Below are 18,950 nucleotides of genomic sequence, written 5' to 3'. Positions count from 1 at the left end.
ACCTGCACCCCCATCCCTCCCTCCACCCATGGGGCCCCTCAGCCCTTCTCTCTCCTTCCTCCCCAACACTCACCCTTCATAGCACACGGGCAGGCGAGCTAGGGGACGAAACCCGTGGGGAGCAGTGGATTGTAGAGTGGAGCGGTGACTGATAGTGTGGGCTCAGTCTCTGTTCCTCGACTGAGGCGGCTGTAGATGGGATGGGAGAGGGAGGCAGGGAGGAGGGTGTTAATAGAGCTCTGTGTAGTGATAGTTCCTGCTTGTCTTTATTAGTTTGCAGAGGAATTGTCCAGGAGCTGGAGCCGGAGGAGAAACTGGAAGAAGTGAACCTGAGCAGCCTGGATATCCTTGTAAGCCGAGATGAAGAGTCCTCAGCTTTCTGCCTTCTCCATGACTGGCTGTGAGTGAACAATTATGGTCTCTATCCCTCATCTGTACCACTCAAGTTTTCTTCAGAGGCCGTGAGCCTCCTTGTTGGCCATGGGGCTCTGTGGGATTACGACCAAGGGAAGGGACAACAGTCTCCTCTGCTCAGTGACTGTCTTGGATGCAGGTGCAACAGGCTGCTTAACATATGAACGTAAGAATGGCCAGACTGGGTCAGATCAAAGGTCCATCTAGCCTAGTATCCTGTCTACCGACAGTGGCTAATGTCAGGTGCCCCAGACGGAATGAACAGAACAGGGAATTACCAAGTGATCCATCCACTGTCACCCATTCCCAGCTCCTGGCAAACAGAGGCCAGGGACACGATCCCTGCTCATCCTGACTCATAGCCGTTGATGGACTCATCCTCCATGAATTGACAGTAACTCTCCACTTAACATCCTCTCGCTTAACATTGTTTCAATCTTACGTCCCTGCTCAATTACAGAACATGCTGTATTTAAACTTGTGCAATGCTTGGCTATAACGGCGTTTGGCTGCCTGCTTTGTCCACAGTCGGCAGCCCCCCATCAGCTCTCCTATGCCCCCACCCCCCCAGCACTTCCCACCCTCCAGCAGACCCCGCGGATCAGTGCCTTCCCCCACTGCCTCCTGCCTGTGGCAATCAGCTGGCTTGTGGCGTCCGGGGACGGGGAGTGAAGACTCGTTGTGCAGGCTCCCCCTCCCTCCCCTGCTTCCAAACGCCGCAAGCCAGCTGATTGCTGCGGGCAAGAGCGAGGACCCGGTGTGTGAAGTAAAGGGGAAGGAGGGGGGAGGAAGAGGCAGGTTAAGGGTGGGGGCTTGGGGGAAGGGGTTGAGGCCCCCACCCTGGTGCTCGCAGAGAGGGGAAGCTGCCGCTGCTCCTGTGCAACATGCTTCTCCTAGCCTACAGCACCTTCAGCTTCCTTGCCTGCCTCATCTCCAGTGCCAGTGGGCTGTGCCCGTGTGGGGTAAGGCGGGGGCACCCCCCAACTATAGTACTGTACTGTATGGCAAAAAATAATCCCCTGCAGCGTAACCCCCCGTTTACATTCATTCTTATGGGGAAATTGGACTCGCTTAACATCGTTTCACTTAAAGTCGCATTTTTCAGGAACATAACGAGAACGTTAAGTGAGGAGTTGCTGTACCTAGTTCTTACTTGAACCCCATTATAGTCTTGGCTTTCACAGCATTCTCTGGCCAGGAGCTCCAAAGGCTGAGTGTGCGTTGCGTGCTTTTTAATCATATCTATAAAGGTGTAATGGGAGATGGGAGAAGAAGAACCTACACAACACTGCATATTCTGATGATAACTTCTGTTTTTCCCTCTTGTGTTGTGCTTATTACCATGGAGAAAGAAGCGAAGGGTAAGAGCCCACCCCAATTGTGAGATGGAAGGCGCCCAAGAGCCGTGAGGCAGTGAGCGTTGTGGATTCCAGGCTATGCAGATGCCATGAAGCTGGGAGTGGAGCAGACGTCACCATCAGTGAGATAAGTGTCTGGTTTCGTGAGGACTCTGGTAACGGCCCACCTGCCTCCAGGCCAGGACTTGTGGTTAGCTGGGGCTGAGTTTGTAGGAAAAGGTTCCTGAATAGCTGTAGTTACGAGGGAGACAAGGTCCCCATTTTCAGGGGCTGGTCATTTCTCTGTCCACAAGCAGTGTGTTTTCTGCAGCAGAAGGTTGGATCCAGGGGGATGACTCCAGCTGGTGAGTTTCTTGACTTCCTCCCACGTTTTTATCTCTCTCTCTCCTCTAATGTGTTGGCCAACACACTGTCTGTCTGTCTGTCTCTCTCTCTCTCTGTCCTTGCCTCTCCTTGTCCTGTCTCCTTTCGTAAGACATGGGCAGGTGTGGTAGCTGTGCGTCCCCACAGGCTAGGTCTTGGGAGCGATGAACAAGTAGGAGGGGACCAAAATCACACAGGGTGGTGGGCGCTAGAGTGCAGCGGTGACTGTGGGTGTTGACTGAGTCTCTGCTCTAGTGGGGCTGATGTGGATGGCGTGGGACAGGGAGGTAGGGATGAGGGCAAGATTTCATGCACCAGTTGAATTTTGTGTAGTGATGGCTTTTTCTTGGGTTACTTACTGCGTTTGCAGAGGAATCATCCAGGAGCAGCAGCCGGAGGAGAAATTGGCAGAAGTGGACCTGAGCCGCCTGGAAATCCTCTTAAGTGGAGATCAACAGTCCTCCGCTTTCTGCCTCCCACATAACTGCCTGTGAGTAAGAGGTCAGGGCTTGGAATTCCTCATCTGTAGTCACTGCAATTTTCTTCACACTCTGTTTGCTTCCTCGTTGTCTATGGGGCTCTGTGTGATTAAGGCTTGAAGGGACCAGAGTCTCTAGATCTCTCCTGGCGTCTGCAGTCTGGGACTGCGGTGGGCCCGCTGTGCACCCCTGACTCTCGCCCCCCTTTGCCTCTGCTTGCTGGAAGCAACAAGAAGCAATAAGTTACAAGCCAAAAACATGCTTTTCCCCACAAGTGTGGTGTGTGTGATCAGAGTGTGCTGTGCAGAGTGACTGTTTTAAGGTGTCATTCCAAGGGTTATTTTCTACTTGTTGTCCTAAAGGTGTGATGGGATGAGGGTTCAGGGCAGAGCCTCACTGTGTGGGAGAGGCGAAAAGTAGAGCCTCCCCAACATTGCCCACTGAGATGGTAACTTACTTGTTTTTTCCCCTCGTGCTGGGTTTAGTACCAAGGGAAAAGAAGTCACGTGTCAGTGTCTACTGCCTTCATGTCATGGAAAGCGAGCGAGAGCGATGGGACCTCAAGAACTACTGATGCCAAGGAAAAGCCGTCCTACTGGGAGTGGAACAGTCGCCACTCTCAATGAGATAACTGTCTGTTTTGGTGATTGCTCTGCTCACGGCCCACCTTGCTCCTGGTAGGGATGCTCTGTTTGCTAGGGCTGTGTTTGTAAGAGAGTGTTTTTGACTAGCTGTGTTTATGAGGGAGACAAGTTCCCCATTTTCAGGGGCTGCTCAGTTCTCTGGCCAGTAGCGGTGTGTCCTCTGCATCAGAAGGGGAGATCCAGGGGGATGACTCAAAGTGACAAGTTGCTTGCCTTCCTCCCATGTTTCTCTCTCTCTGTCTGTCTCTTCTCCAGTATGTTGGCCAACACTTTCTCTCTCTGTCTCTGTCCTTGCCTCTCCTTATCCCGTCTCCCTTCATAGCACACGGGCAGGCGTGCTAGGTGTGCATCCCCACAGGCTAGGTCTCGGGAGCCATGGAGCAGTAGGAGGGGATGAAAAGGGTTAGGGTTAGGCTCTAGGCTCTAGGATTTGCGCCACCCCAAGCAGGGCGGCACGCCGTGGGGGGCGCTCTGGCGGTCGCGAGTCCCACGGCTCCGGTGGATCTCCCGCAGGCGTGCCTGCGGATGCTCCACCGGAGCTGCAGGATCAGTGGACCCTCCGCAGGCATGCCTGTGGGAGGTCCACCGGAGCCGCCTGCCGCCCTCCCGTGGGACGCCGCCCCAAGCGCGCGCTTGGCGCGCTGGGGTCTGGAGCCGGCCCTGCAGACGGAGCAGAAACTGGAGGAGGTGGATCTGAGCAGCTTGGACGTCCTTCTAAGGAGACATTCAGAATGCAGAAAGCTGAGGACTGTTCATAACTGGCTGTGAGTAAGAGGTCAGTGCTTTCAATTTCTTACCTGTACTCGCTGTAGTTTTCTTCACAGGCCATGTGCTTCCTCATTGGTGTCATGGAGTTTGGTGGAGACAAGGCCCTGCACCCCCGGCTTCCTGCCATTCACGAAGACTCTCAGCCAGCCAGTAAAACAAAAGGCTTATTTAGACGACAGGAACACAGTCCAAGACAGGTCTTGCAGGTACAGATAACAGGACCCCCTCAGTTAGGTCTGTCTTGGGGGGGCCCCCAGGAGGCCAGAGCCCCGTCTGGGCTCCCCTCCATTTTCCCAGCCAGCTCCAATCGGAGACTCTCCAGCCCCTCCTGTCTGGCCTTTCTTCCTTTCCTGGGCCAGGAGGTCACCTGATCTCTTTGTTCTCTGACACCTTCAGTTGGCCCCTTTGCATAGGAGGGGCCCAGGCTGTTAGTTGCCAGGAGAGAGTGCCGGCCATTCTCTATGCAGACAGTATCACAGGGGCCCTCTAAGCTTTGCAAAAATCATACACCCTGATCCCCCACACCTAGATATTTAAGAAAGGCGTAGGGGAAACTGAGGCACCCACACAGTATTCAGAGAAAACATTCAGAACATTCCCACTTGGTCACAGTTGGGTACGAGGCTCTTTGGGATTAAGGCTGGGGAAGGGACAAGAGTCTACTGAGCAAAGTGACTATTTTGGGTGCAGTTACAATGGGTCCCTTCTAGTTGCGGGTGTAAAGTAGTTGAGGGCGGAGCCATGGGACACAGGAGCTATGAAATGAAGAGACTATGCAACATTGCAGAGATGCTAATTTACTTTGTTCTTCTCCTCTGTGCTGGGTTTAGTGCTGAGGGAAAAAAGTCACACGTTAGATTCTTTAGCCCTCATGCGATGGAAAGCGAGCGAGAGGCATGAGACTGCAAGCAGTGTTCATGCCAGGCAAGAGTCATTCATCTGGGAGCTGAGCAGACACCACTGTCACTGAGATAAGTGTTTGTTTTGCTGAGGGTTCTGCTCACGGCCCAGCTGACTCCTGGTACAGACACCCACTTAGCTAGGGCTGGGTTTGTAGGAAAAGGTTCCTGACTAGTTGTTATGAGGGAGACCAGGTCCCCATTTTCAGGGGCTGCTCAGTTCTCTGGCCAGGATCGGTGTGTCTTCTGCAGGAGAAGGTTAGATCCATGAGGATGACTCCAGGGGGTGAGTTGCTTGCCTTCCTCCTGTGTTTCTCTTTCTCTTCTCTACTCTACTCTGTGTTGGCCAACACACATCCTCTCTCTCTCTCTCCCTCCCTCTCTCCTCGTGCTGTCTCCCTTCATAGGACACGGGCAGGAGTGCTAGATGTGTATCCCCACAGCCTAGGTCTCAGGACCTATGAAGAAGTAGGAGGGGATGAAAATCATGCAGCGTAGTGGGCACTAGAGTGGAGCAGTGACTGCGGATGTTGATTGTCTCTATTTGAGTGGGGATGATGTGGATGGGATGGAAGAGGTAGGCAGGCATGCGGGCAAGATTTCAAGCACCAATAGAGTTTTATGTTGTGATGGCTCATGCTTGGCTTTTGTAGGTGCGCTTGCACAGGAATTGTTCTTCAGGAGCCCCAGCCCGGGGAGAAACTGGCAGAAGTGGACGTGAGCAGCCTGGACATCCTTCTGAAGAGACATGAACAGTCCTCAGCTTTCTCTCTCCTGCATAACTACACTTCACAACTTTTAGGGGCACAGCTAAAGCCCAAGATAAATGCAGGGTAGAGGCTGAGTACAGACGGCTGCGTCCCTTTAGGTGGGTTTGGTTTCTTATAAATGTTTTCCTCCTTGTTGTGGGTGCATTAGGAGAATTTCCCTATCTTCTAAGCTGCTGATCTTCCAGGACAGAGAGGAGCGGGTTCTTCTGAGCAGTGGCCTGCAACCAGGAAGGTGAGTACAGATGCTGAGTTGGTCCTTCTTCCTATGTGTGTGTTTGTGTCTGTGTCTCTCTCTAAGCTCTAATATGTTGGCCAGTATGCTCGCGCTCTCTCTCTCCTTGTAGTCAAGTATCAGAGGGGTAGCCGTGTTAGTCTGGATCTGTAAAAACAGCAAAGAGTCCTGTGGCACCTTATAGACTAACAGACGTTTTGGAGCATGAGCTTTCGTGGGTGAATACCCACTTTGTCGGATGTTGTACTGTCTTCTTGCATAGAACATGGGCAGTGGTGCATGCTCACAGGCTTGGTCTGGAGAGCCTGCATCACACTGAGGCATTGGGAGGGAGAAGAGAAGCATGATGGGTACTAGATTCTCCATTGGTAGTGGCCGGGGTGACTGTGGGAGTTGACTCTGACTCTGTTCATCAAGTGGGGTTGATGTAGAGTGGATGGGAGAGGGAGGGCGGTATCTCAGACACCAATAGAACTTTGCGCAGTGATGGTTCCTACTTGGGTTACATGCTGTGTTTGCAGAGGGATCGTCCAGGAGCCCAGACAGAGAAACTGGAAGAAGTGAACCTGAGCAGCCTGGACATCCTTGTAAGCAGAGATGAAGAGTCCTCAGCTTTCTGCCTTCTCCATGACTGGCTGTGAGTGAACAATTACGGCCTCTATTCCTCATCCGTACCACTCTAGTTTTCCTCGGAAGCCATGAGCCTCCTCGTTGGCCATGGGGCTCTGTGGGATTAAGACCAGGGGAAGGGACAATAGTCTCCTCTTCACAGTGACTCTCTTGGATGCAGGTGCAAGGTGCTGCTTAACATACAAACGTAAAAATAACAATACTGGGTCAGACGAAAGGTCCGTGTAGTCCAGTATCCTCCCTTCCGACAGTGGCTTCGGTCAGAGGGAATGAACAGAACAGGGAATCACCGAGTGATCCATCTCCTGTTCCCCATTCCCAGCTTCTGGCAAACAGAGGCTATGGACGCCATCCCTGCCCATCCTTACTAATAGCTGTTGATGGACCTCTCCTCCATGAATTTACATAGGTTTTTTTTAACCCCATTAAGCTTAAGCTTGATAGCATTCTCTGGCGAGGACCACAGTTTGTGTGTGCATTGTGTGCTTTTTAATTGTATCTATAAAGGTGTAATGGAGATGAGAGAAGAAGAACCTACACAACATTGCAGATTCCGATGATAACTTTTGTTTTTTTCTCTTGTGCTTAGTACCACAGACAGAGAAGTCAAGGGTAAGAGCCCATCCCCGTTTTGAGATGTAAAGTGCACAAGAGCCGTGAGACAGCGAGCGTTGTTGATGCCAGGCTATGCAGAGGCCATCGAGCTGGGAGTGCAGCAGACGTCACCATCATTGAGATAAGTGTCTGGTTCGGTGAAGACTCTGCTAACGGCCCACCTGCCTCCAGGCTGGGACTTGTCGTTAGCTGGGGCTCGGTTTGTAGGAAAAGATTCCTGAGTAGCTGTGGTTGCGAGGGAGACAAGTTCCCCATTTTCAGGGTCTGGTCATTTCTCTGTTCACAAGCAGTGTGTCCTCTCCAGCAGAACGTTAGATCCAGGGAGATGACTCCAGCTGGTGAGTTTTTTTTTTTTTTACTTCCTCCCATGTGTTTTTTCTCTCTCTCTCCTCTAATGTATTGGCCAACACACACACTCTGTCTCTCTGTCCCTCTCTCTCCTTGTGCTGTCTCCCTTCATAGGACATGGGCAGGGGTGTAGGTGTGCATCCCCACAGGCTAGGTCTTATGAGCTATGAACAAGTAGGGGACCAAAATCATGCAGGGTAGCGGGTGCAAGAGTGGAATGGATACTCTTGATGTTGACTATCTGTTTGAGTGTGTAATGCTGGCTGATGCATGGCTTTTGCAGCTGCGCTGGCAGAGGAATTGTCCAGGAGCCCTACCCGGAGGAGAGACTCTCAGAAGTGGACCTGATTACCCTGAACATCCTTCTAAGCAGACATGAACAGTCCTCAGCTTTCTCCCTCCTGCATAACTGGCTGTGAGTAAATGGTCAGTGCTTGGAATTCCTTATCTGTACTTGCTGTAATTTTCTTCAGACACCATGTGCATCCTCGTTGGATACGGGGCTCTGTGGGATTAAGGCTGGGGAAGGGACCAGAGTTGCAGTTGCCTGGGCTACTAGGATGATCCGAGGAATGGAAAACCTGTCTTATGAAAGGAGACACAGAGCTTGGCTTGTTTAGCCTAACCAAAAGAAGGTTGATGGGGGATATGATTGCTCTTTATAAATATATCAGAGGGATAAATATTAGGGAGGGAGAGGAATTATTTAAGCTTAGTACCAATGTGGACTCAAGAACAAATGGATATAAACTGGACACTAGGAAGTTTAGACTTGAAATTAGACGACGGTTTCTAACCATTAGAGGAGTGAAGTTCTGGAACAGCCTTCAAAGGGGAGTAGTGGGCGCAAAAGACATATCTGGCTTCAAGACTAAGCTTGATAAGTTTATGGAGGGGATGGTATGATGGGCTAGTCTAATTTTGGCAACTAATTGATCTTTGATTATTAGCAGGTAAATATGCCCAATGGTTTGTGATGGGATGTTAGATGGGGGTAGGATCTGAGTGACTACAGAGAATTCTTTCCTGGATGCTGGCTGGGGAGTCTTGCCCACATGCTCAGGGTTTAACTGATCGCCATATTTGGGGTCGGGCAGGAGTTTTCCCCCAGGGCAGATTGGCAGAGGCCCTGGAGGTTTTTTGCCTTCCTCTGCAGCATGGGCCACGGGTCACTTGCTGGAGGATTCTCTGCAACTTGAGGTCTTCAAACCACAATTTGAGGACTTGAGTAACTCAGACATAGGTTAGGGGTTTGTTATAGAAGTGGATGGGTGAGATTCTGTGGCCTGCATTGTGCAGGAGGTCAGACTAGATGATCATAATGGTCCCTTCTGACCTTAAAGTCTGAGTCTAAGCGAAAAATCAAGCTAATTCCATTTCAAAACATGCCAGTCCCTAAGAACCCCAAAGCTCTGTGACTAGATCTCGCCTGGTGTGCAGTCTGGGACTGCGGTGGGCCCGCTGTGGACTCTCTTCCCCTCTTTCCTCCTGCTTGCCCCCAATTGCTGGGAGCCGATCCAAAAAAAAAAAAAGGCAAGAAGCTACAACGAGGAACAACCTACAAGCCAAAAACTAGTCAACAAGCAACTCACGAGCCAATTAAGCCAAAAGCAAGCCCAATTGCTGCATATTTTTCTGCGGGTTTGGCATTTCTGTGCAGAGTCTGCAGTGCAGAGTGGCTTTTTCGGTGGTTGTTGCAAGGGGTCCTTTCTACTTTTTGTCCTAAATGTGTAATGGGAAAAGGGTTGAGGACGGAGTCCCACTGTGTGGGAGAGGTGAAAAAAGCCTACCCGACATTGCCGACCGAGAGGGTAACTTAATTAATTACCTCCTTTATGCTGGTTTTAGTACCAAGAGAAAAGAAGTCACGCGTCAGAGTCTACTGTCCTCACACAATGGAAAGCGAGCAAGAGCGACGAGACCACAAGCATTGTTGATGCGATGCAAAAGCCGTCCATCTGTGAGTGGAACCGCCACCACTCTCAGTGAGATAAGTGTCTGGTTTGGTGGTTGCTCTGCTCACGGCCCACCTCCTGGTAGGGACACCCCTTTAGCTAGGGCTGGGTTTGTAAGAAAAGGTTCCTAACTAGTGGTTACGAGGGAGACAAGGTCCCCATTTTCAGGGGCTGGTCATTTTTCTGACCATAAGCAGTGTGTCCTCTGCAGGAGAAGGTTAGATCCATGAGGATGACTCCAGGGGGTGAGTTGCTTGCCTTCCTCCTGTGTTTCTCTTTCTCTTCTCTACTCTACTCTGTGTTGGCCAACACACATCCTCTCTCTCTCTCTCTCCCTCCCTCTCTCCTCGTGCTGTCTCCCTTCATAGGACACGGGCAGGAGTGCTAGGTGTGCATCCCCACAGGGTAGGTCTCAGGAACTATGTACAAGTAGGAGGGGATGAAATTCATGCAGGACAGTGGGCGCTAGAGTGGATCGGTGTCTGTCAGTGTTGACTCAGTCTCTGTTTATCGAGTCGGGTGGATGGAGATGGGATGAGAGAGGGAGGCAGGGATGAGGGCAAGATTAAATACACCAATAGAACTCTGTTTAGTGATGGTACTTGCTTGGCTTTATTAGTTTCCAGAGGAATCATCCAGGAGCCCTAGATGGGTGAGAATATGCAGAAGCGGACATGAGCAGCCTGGACATTCTTCTAAGGAGACATGAATAGTCCTCCGCTTCCTGCCTCCCGCTTAACTGGCTGTGAGTAAGAGGTCAGTGCTTTGAAATCCTCATCTGTACTCACTGTAGTATTCTTCACAGCCCGTGTGCTTCCTCATTGGGTATGGGGCTCTGTGGTATTAAGGCTGGGGAGGGGCCAGAGTCTGCTGTGCAGAGTGACTGTCGGGTGCCGTTGCAAGGGGTGCTTTTGGTTGCAATGCTAAAGGTATAACGGGAAGAGGGTTGAGGGCAGAGCCGTGCCATGCGGGAGAGTTGAAAGGAAGAGCCTAGAAGACATTATGAACTAAGGTGGTAACTGATCTGTTTTCTCCCCTTGTGCTGGGTTTAGTACCAAGGGAAAATAAGTCACGTGCCAGAATCTACTGCCCTCATGCGATGGAAAGCGAAGGAGAGCGATGACACTGCGAGTATTGTTGATGCCACGCAAAAGCCGTCCAACTGGGAGTGGAACAGCTGCCACTCTCAATGAGATAAGTGTCTGTTTTGGTGATTGCTCTGCTCATGGCCCTCCCTGCTCCTGGTAAGGATGCCACATTAGCTGGGGCTGGGTTTGTAAGAAAATGTTCTTGACTAGCTGTAGTTACGAAGGGCACAAGGTCCCCATTTTCAGAGGCTGCTCAGTTCTCTGGCCAGGAGCGGCGAGTTCTCTGCAGCAGAAGGTTGGATCCAGGAGGATGACTCCAGCTGGTGAGTTGCTTGCCTTCCTCCTGTGTTTTTTCTCTTTCTCTTCTAATGTGTTGGCCAACACTCTCTCTCCCTGTCTCTCTCTCTCTCTCTCTGTCCTTGCCTCTCCTTGTGCCGTTTCCCTTCATAGGGACACGGGCAGTGGTGCTAGCTGTGCATCCCCGCAGGCTAGGTCTCAGGAGCCATGAAGAAGTAGGAGGGGATGAAAATCATGCTGGACAGTGGGTGCAAGAGTGGAACGGTGACTGTCAGTGTGTACTCGGTCTGTATTCATTGAGTGGATTTCACGCAGCAATAGAGCTGTATGTAGTGATGTCTCATGCTTGGCTTTTGCAGCTGCGCTTCTAGAGGAAGCATGGAGGAGCAGCAGCTGAAGGAGAAGGTGGCAGACGTGGACCTGAGCAGCTTGGACATTCTTCTAAGCAGAGATTAACAGTCCTCAGCTTTCTACCTTGCACATAACTGGCTGTGAGTAAGCGATACTGTATTCAAAGCACTGAACTCCTCACTTAAAGTCGCCCTGATTAACGTTGTTACGTTGCTGATCAATTAGGGAACATGCTCGTTTAACATTGCGCAATGCTCCCTTATAACGTTGCTTGGCAGATGCCTGGTTTATCCAATCCTTGCAGGAAGAGCAGCCCGTTTCAGCTCGCTGGTGGGGGCTTGGAACCAGGGTGGACCGGCAGCCCCGCATCAGCTTCCGCCCCCCTAAGTTCCCTGTGCGGCAGCCACCCAGCAGGCTATCAGTTGCTGGCAGTTCAGCTGTCCCTCCCCCACTGCCATGTGCTGCTCCTGCCCTCTGCCTTGGAGTTGCTCCCCGGAGCCTCCTGCTTGCTGTGCAGGGGAAAGGGGGGCTAATGTCAGGGAGTCCCTCTCCCCCTACTCCTGCCCCCAACTTATCCCTTCTCCATCTAGAGCAGGGTGGGGACAGGACAGGGCTCAGGGTGGAGAGAGTCTGCTGCCTGCAGCTGCTGTCTCAACTTCCTGACCTACTTAAAAAGGCAATGTCCTTAAAGTGGTGTCAGCGCACTTGAAGGGGCAATGTGCATCTCTCGCTCTCCCCTCCCCCACCCACAGGGTGTGTCTCTGTCTCTCTCTGCCATGCTGTCTCCCCTCCCTCCCTCCATTCGTGCTGCCTTGTAGAGTGTGAAGTTACATTAACAACAATGCGTTAACCCTTGAGGGCTCAGCTGAGTGCTAGTTCATCATTTAGCAGTAAGGCATTCCCTGGGAAATATCCCACCCTCTGACTGCACCACCTCAACCAAGCTTCACAATCGTCATTACTGGTTACAGTATTAAATTGTTTGTTTAAAACTTAGACTTTTAATTTCTCATCTTTACTTGCTCTAGTATTGTTCACAGGCCGTGTGCTTCCTCGTTGGGTACAGGACTCTGTGGTATTAAGGCTGGAGAGTGGCCAGAGTCTGCTGTTCAGAGTGACTGTCGGGTGTTGTGGCAAGAGCTGCTTTTTGGCTGAAATGCTAAAGGTGTCATGGGAAGAGTGTTGAGAGCGGAGCGCCGCTGTGAGGGAGAGGTGAAAAGAAGAGCTAACGCGACGTTGCCCACTTAGATGGTAACTTATTTTTTCCCCTTGTGCTGGCTTTAGTACCAAGGGAAAAGAAATCAGGCGTCAGAGTCTACTCCCTTCATACGTTGGAAAGTGAGCAAAAGTGATCGGACCGCAAGAACTATTGATGCTACGGAAAAACCGTCCAACTGGGAGTGGAATAGCTGCTACTCTCAATGATAAGTGCCTGTTTTGGTGATTGCTCTGCTCATGGCCCCCTTGCTTCTGGTAGCGATGCTCCGTTAGCTGGGGCTGGGTTTGTAAGAAAAGGTTCCCGACTAGTAGTTATGAGGGAGACAAGGTCCCCATTTTCAGGGGCTCTCAGCTCTCTGGCCAGGAGCAGTGTGTCCTCTGCAGCAGAAGGTTAGATCCAGGAGAATGGCTGCAGGTGGAGAGTTGCTTGCCTTCCTCCTGTGTTTTTCTCTCTCTCTCTCTCTCTCTCTCTCTCTAGTATGTTGGCCAACACACACCCTCTCTCTATTCTTGCCTTTCCTTATGCTGTCTCCCTTCTTAGGACATGGGCAGGTGTGCTAGGTGTGCATCCCCACAGGTTAGGTCTTGGAAGCCCTGGAGTAGTAGGAGGGGACGAAAACCATGTTGGGCAGTAGGCGCTAAAGTGGAGCGGTGATTGTTGGTGTTAACTCGGTCTCTGTTCGTCGAGTGGGGCCGATGTAGATGGGATGGAAGAGGGAGGCAGGGATGAGGCCAAGATTTCAAGCACCAATAGAGCTGTGTGTAGTTATGGCTCATGCTTGGCTTTTGCAGCTGCGCTTGCAGAGGAATTGTCCAGGAGCCCCAGCCCAAGGAGAAACTGGCAGAAGTGGATCTGAGCAGCTTGGACATCCTTCTAAGGAGACATGAACAGTCCTCAGCTTTCTGCCTCCTGTATAAATGGCTGTGAGTAAGCGGTGAGTGCTTGGAATTCCCCATCTGTACTCGCTGTACTTTTATTCACAGGCTGTGTGCTTCCTCGTTGGGTACAAGGCTCTGTGGGATTAAGGTTAGGGAGTGGCCAGAGTCTCCTGAGGGAGTGACTATTTTGGGTGCCGTTACAATGGGTATCTTCGACTTGCAGTTGTAAAGCAGTAATGGGAGATGGGTTGAGGGTGAAGCCCTGGGATACGGGAGCTGGGAAATGAAGAGACTACACGACAGTGCAGATGGAGATTTTTGTTTTTGTTTTTCCCTCCTCTTCTGGATTTGGTACCAAAGGAAAAGTCGTCATGTGCCAGTCTACTGCCCTTATGTGATGGAAAGCGAGCGAGAGCGATGAGACCATGAGCATGGTTGATGCCACACAAAAGCCGTCCATCTGGCAGCAGAAGAGCCATCACTGTCAGTGAGATAAGTATCTGTTTTGGTGAGGGCTCTGCTCATGGCCCACATTGATGCTGGTAGGGATGCCCCGTTAGCTAGGGCTGGGTTTGTAAGAAAAGGTTCCTGACTAGCTGTGGTTGTAAGAGAGACAAGGTTCCCAATTTCAGGGGCTGATGATTCCTTTGGTCAGGAGCAGTGTGTCCTAAGCAGCAGAAGGTAGCATCTAGAGGATGACTCTAGGTGTCGAGTTATTTGCCTTCCTCCCACGTTTCTCTGTCTTCTCTATTGTGTTGGCCAACACTCTCGCTCTTTCATTCTCCCTTCCTTGCCTTTCCTGGTGCCGTCTCCCTACGTAGGATGCGGGAAAAGGGTGCTAGGTGTGCATCCACACAGTCTGTCTTTGGGACCCATGAAGACTTAGGAGGGTATGAAAATCATGCATATTAGTGGGTGCCACAGTGGAGCAATGTCTGTCGGTGTTGACTTGGTCTTTAATCATCGCCTGGGGCTGATGTAGACCAAATGAGAGAGGGAGGCAGAGATTACGGCAAGATTTCACATACCTTCAGAGCTTTGTGTAATGCTGACTCACCCTTGGCTTTTGCAACTGCACTGCAGAGGAATTGTCCAGGAGCGCTGTCTGGAGGAGAGACTCTCAAAAGTGGACCTGAACATCCTTCTAAGCAGACGTGAACAGTCCTCAGCTTTCCTGCCTCCTGCATAACTGGCTGTGAGTAAGCGGTCGGTGCCAGTGGAATACCTCATCTATACTCGGTGTAGTATTCTTCACAGGCCGTGTGTCTCCTTGTTGGGTGCGGGGCTCTGTGGTATTAAGGCTGGGGAGGGGCCAGAGTCTGCTACGCAGAGTGACTGTCGGGTGCTGTTGCAAGGGCTGCTTTTTGGTTGTATTGCTAAAGGTGTAATGGGAACAGTGTTGAGGGCGGAGCTCCCCCGTTTGGGAGAGGCGAAAAGAAGAGCCAACGTGACATTTGCCTACTGAGATGGTAACTTGCTTGTTTTTCTCCTTGTGCGGGTTTAGTACCAAGGGAAAAGAAGTCACGTATCAGTCTACTGTCCTCATGCGAAGGAAAGCGAGACCGACGAGACCGCGATCATTGTCGAAATCAGGCATTAGCTGTACATCTGGGAGCGGAGCAGTCACCGCTGTCAGTGAGATAAATGTCTGGTTTGGTGAGGGATCTGCTCATGGCCCACCTGGCTCCAGGTAGGGATGCCCCATTAGCTGGGTCTGGGTTTGTAAGAAAAGATTCCTGACTAGCTGCTCTTATGAGGGAGACAAGGTCCCCATTTTCAGGGGTTGGTTATTGGTCTGTTCACATGCAGTGTGTCCTCTGCAGCAGAAGGTTGGATCCAGGGGGGATGAATCCAGCAGGTGAGTTTCTTGCCTTGCTCTTTCTCTCTCTCTCTGTCTCTTCTCTAGTGTGTTGGCCAACACTCTTTCTCTCTATGTCCTTGCCTCTCCTTGTGCTGTCTCCCCTCATAGCACACGGGCAGGTGTGCTACGTGTGCATCCCCACAAGCTAGGTTTCGGGAGCTATGAACAAGTAAGAGGGGATGAAAATCATGCAGGGTAGTGGGCACTAGAGTGGAGTGTAGACTTGGTTACTGTTCATCAAGTGGGGCTGATGTAGATGGGATGGGAGAGGGAGGCAGAGATGAGTGCAAGATTAAATGCACTAATAGAGCTCTGTGTAGTGATGGTACTTACTTGACTTTATTAATTTGCAGAGGAATCATCCAGGAGCCCTCACCGGACGAGAATATGCAGAAGTGGACCTCAGCAGCCTGGACATCTTTCTAAGGAGACATGAATATTCCTCATCTTTCTGCCTTTTGCATAGCTGCCTGTGAGTAAGAGATGAGCACTTTCAATTCCTCACCTCTACTCGCTGTAGTTTTCTTCACAGGCCGTGCGCTTCCTCGTTTGTTACGAGACTCTGGGATTAAGGCTGGGGAAGGGACAAGAATCTCCTGAACAAAGTGACTATTTTGGGACAAAGTGTACTTAGATTTCCAGAAAGCCTTTGATAAGGTCCTTCACCAAAGGCTCTTATGTAAATAAAGTTATCATTGGAAAAGAGGGAAGATCCTTTCCTGGACTGAGAACTGGTTAAAAGATAGGGAACAAAGGGTAGGAATTAATGGTAAATTTTCAGAATGGAGAGAGGTAACTAGTTGTGTTCCCCATGGGTCAATGCTAGGACCGATCCTGTTCAATTTATTCATAAATAATCTGGAGAAAGGTGAGGTGGCAAAGATTGCAGATGATACTAAACTGCTCAAGATAGTTTGTGGGAACTTTTTGAAGTTCTTCACAGTGTTAATTGGATTTAACTAAGTGATTGGGCAACAAAATGGCAAATGAAATTTCATGTGGATAAATGTGAAGTAATGCACATTGGAAAAAACAACCCCAACTATACATACAATATGATGGGGGGTAATTTAGCTACAACTAATCAGGAAATAGATCTTAGGGTCATCGTGCATAGTTTTCTGAAGATGTCCACGCAGTGTGCAGCGGCAGTCAAAAAAGCAAACAGGATGTTTGGAATAATTAAGAGGAATAGAGAATAAGGCAGAGAATATCTTACTGTCCTTATATAAATCCATGGTACTCCCACATCTTGAATACTGGGTACAGATGTGGTCTCCTCATCTCAAAAAAGATATACTGGCATTAGAAAAGGTTCAAAGAAGGGCAACTAAAATGATTAGGGGTTCAGAATGGATCCCATATGAGGAGAGATTAAAGAGGCTAGGACTTTGCAGCTTGGAAAAGAGGAGATTAAGGGGGCATATGATAGAGGTATATAAAATCACAAGATGTGTGGAAAAAGTGAATAAGGAAAAATATATTTACTTCCTATAATATAAGAACTAGGGGCCACCAAATGAAATTAATGGGCAGCAGGTTTAAAATAAATAAAAGGAAGTTCTTCTTCACGCAGCGCACAGTCAACCTGTGGAACTCGTGAAGGCCAGGACTATAACAGGGTTTAAAAGAGAACTGGATAAATTCATGGAGGTTAGGTCCATTAATGGCTATTAGCCAGGATGGGTAAGGAATGATGTCCCTAGCCTTTGTTTTTCAGAGGGTGGAGATGGATGGCAGGAGAGAGATCACTTGATAATTACCCGTTGGGTTAATTCCCTCTGGGGTACCTGGCAATGGCCAGGATACTGGGCTGGATGGATCTTTTGGTCTAAGCCAGTTTGGCCATTCTTATGTTTTTATGGGTGCCTTTACAATGGGTGCCTTCCAGTTGCAATTGTAAAGTAGTAAAGGGAGATGGGTTGAGGGCTGGGATACGGGAGACGTGAAATGAAGAGACTACGTGACATTGCAGTTGGAGATGCTAATTTTTTTTTTGTTTCCCTCCCTCTGCTGAGATTAGTACCAAGGAAAAAGAAGTCATGGTCAGAGTCTACTGTCCTCATGCGATGGAAAGTGAGCGAGAGTGATGAGACCACGAGCATTGTCAAAATCAAGCATTAGGCATGCATCTGGGAGCGGAGCAGCTACTTCTGTCAGTGAGATAAGTGTCTGTTCTGGTGAGAGCTCTGCTCATGGCCCATCTGGCTCCAGGTAGGGACGTCTTGTTAGTTGGGCCTGGGTTTGTAACAAAATGTTCATGACTAGCTGTGGTTATGAGGGAGACTGGGTCCCCATTTTCAGGGTCTGCTCATTTCTCTGCTGACAAGCGATGTGTCCTCTGCAGAAAAGGTAGGTTCCAGGTGGCGAGTTGCTTGCCTTCCTCCCGTGTTTCTCTCTCTCTCTCTCTTCTCTAGTGTTGGCCAACACACTCTGTCAGTCTGTCCTTGCCTCTTTTTCTGCTGTTTCACTTCATTGCACACAGGCAGGTGAGTTAGCTGTGTATCCCCAGAGGCCAGGTCTCGGGAAGCATGGCGAAGTAGGAGAGGACGAAAATAATGCGGGGAAGTGTGTGTGAGAGTGGAGGCAGGTACTGGAAGGTCTTGTGCACCTGTAGTGTTTTTGGCAGTGATGGCTCTTCCATAGGTGGTTTGCTGTTCTTGCAGAGGGCAGCGGAGCATCTGCAGGAAGCGGACCTGCACAATCTAGCTGTTTCGCTTTGCAGTGGAGCCGAGGAGCGCTCTTGTAATGTTGGAGGAGCAGGTGCGTGTTTTTGTGAAATGATATTTCTCTATCCAGTATCTGCATAGTGAGGTGCCTCGTGGAGAGCAGAGAGATGCTTCTCCTATCCATGGGATGGGTCCTGGGGAAGGTCCAGCTCTGCCTGTGGCTGGCAGTGGTCTGGGATTGTCCCTTTCCTAGAGGGCTGTAGCTCCTTAGGAGTGGTGAGTGTTTTAGGCCCTGGGTAAGCTGAAGAAGAATAAAGGAGGGAGCAGCAGCCAGTGACGTGTGTCTCCGTTGTTCTTCCATGCACAAATGGTGACCTAGCTTACAAGTGTTCTCTCTCTCTCTTTTCAGTCGTACTGAGATTGGTCAGATGAGAGATCGGCCAACCTGTGGCAGAGACCAAAGAAGGAGCAGCCACCCAGAGCCCATCCCTAGGGATGGAAGCCGGACAATGATCTGCAGAGTAAGAGCAAATGGAAACTTGCTGAAGTTCAGTATTGAGGGAGGGCTGCAAATACTCTTGTCAGTGGAGAGAATTTGTGAGTATGGGGAGGGCCCCTGAGGAAAAGCCTCAGCATCTCACGGGGGCACGATAAGCTTGGGGGAATTCTTTGTGCCCTCTCAAGGAATTGTCAGGTGCTATGGAGTCTTCCCAAAGTGCGATAACTCTCTTTGTGGAGAGCCAGGAAGGTGACTACAGGTGCTGAGTTTGCCTCCTTCCTGTACGTGTATCTCTGCTCTCATATGTTGGCCAACATGTGCGCGCTCTCTCTTTCTGTCTCTCTCCTTGTCTCCTTGCATAGAACATGGGCAATGGTGGATGCTCACAGTCTAGGGCTGGAGAGCCTGCATCCCACTGGGGCATTGGGAGGGGGAAGAGAAGCATGATGGGTACTAGATCCTCCATTGGTAGTGGTGGGGGTGACTGTGAGAGTTGACTCTGACTCTGTTCATCAAGTGGGGCTGATGTACGGTGGGTGGGAGAGGGAGGGCGGCATCTCACACACCAATAGAACTTTGGGCAGTGACGGCCCCTGTGATGGGTTGGATCACA

The 18,950-nt window shown here is 50.4% G+C and overlaps 1 long non-coding RNA gene across 3 annotated transcripts; it reads left to right on the top strand.

Annotated features, from left to right (window-relative positions):
* The first annotated feature begins 7,578 nt into the window (after positions 1 to 7,578).
* Positions 7,579 to 10,893, top strand: LOC120373574. 3 transcript variants are annotated; one of them, XR_005585592.1, is made up of 4 exons: positions 7,579 to 7,935; positions 9,369 to 9,480; positions 10,095 to 10,231; positions 10,528 to 10,893. It is a non-coding gene; the product is annotated as an uncharacterized LOC120373574 (long non-coding RNA). The 3 variants fall into 3 exon arrangements; XR_005585593.1 differs by having other exon boundaries at positions 9,369 to 9,556; XR_005585594.1 differs by having other exon boundaries at positions 7,579 to 7,946.
* The last annotated feature ends 8,057 nt before the right edge of the window (positions 10,894 to 18,950 follow it).

This window comes from Mauremys reevesii, linkage group 10 (assembly GCF_016161935.1).
Source record: "Mauremys reevesii isolate NIE-2019 linkage group 10, ASM1616193v1, whole genome shotgun sequence".
In the NCBI taxonomy this organism is placed as follows: domain Eukaryota; kingdom Metazoa; phylum Chordata; order Testudines; family Geoemydidae; genus Mauremys; species Mauremys reevesii.
The sequence above is the reverse complement of the archived record's forward strand: the minus strand, read 5'-3'. Positions and strand labels throughout refer to the sequence as shown.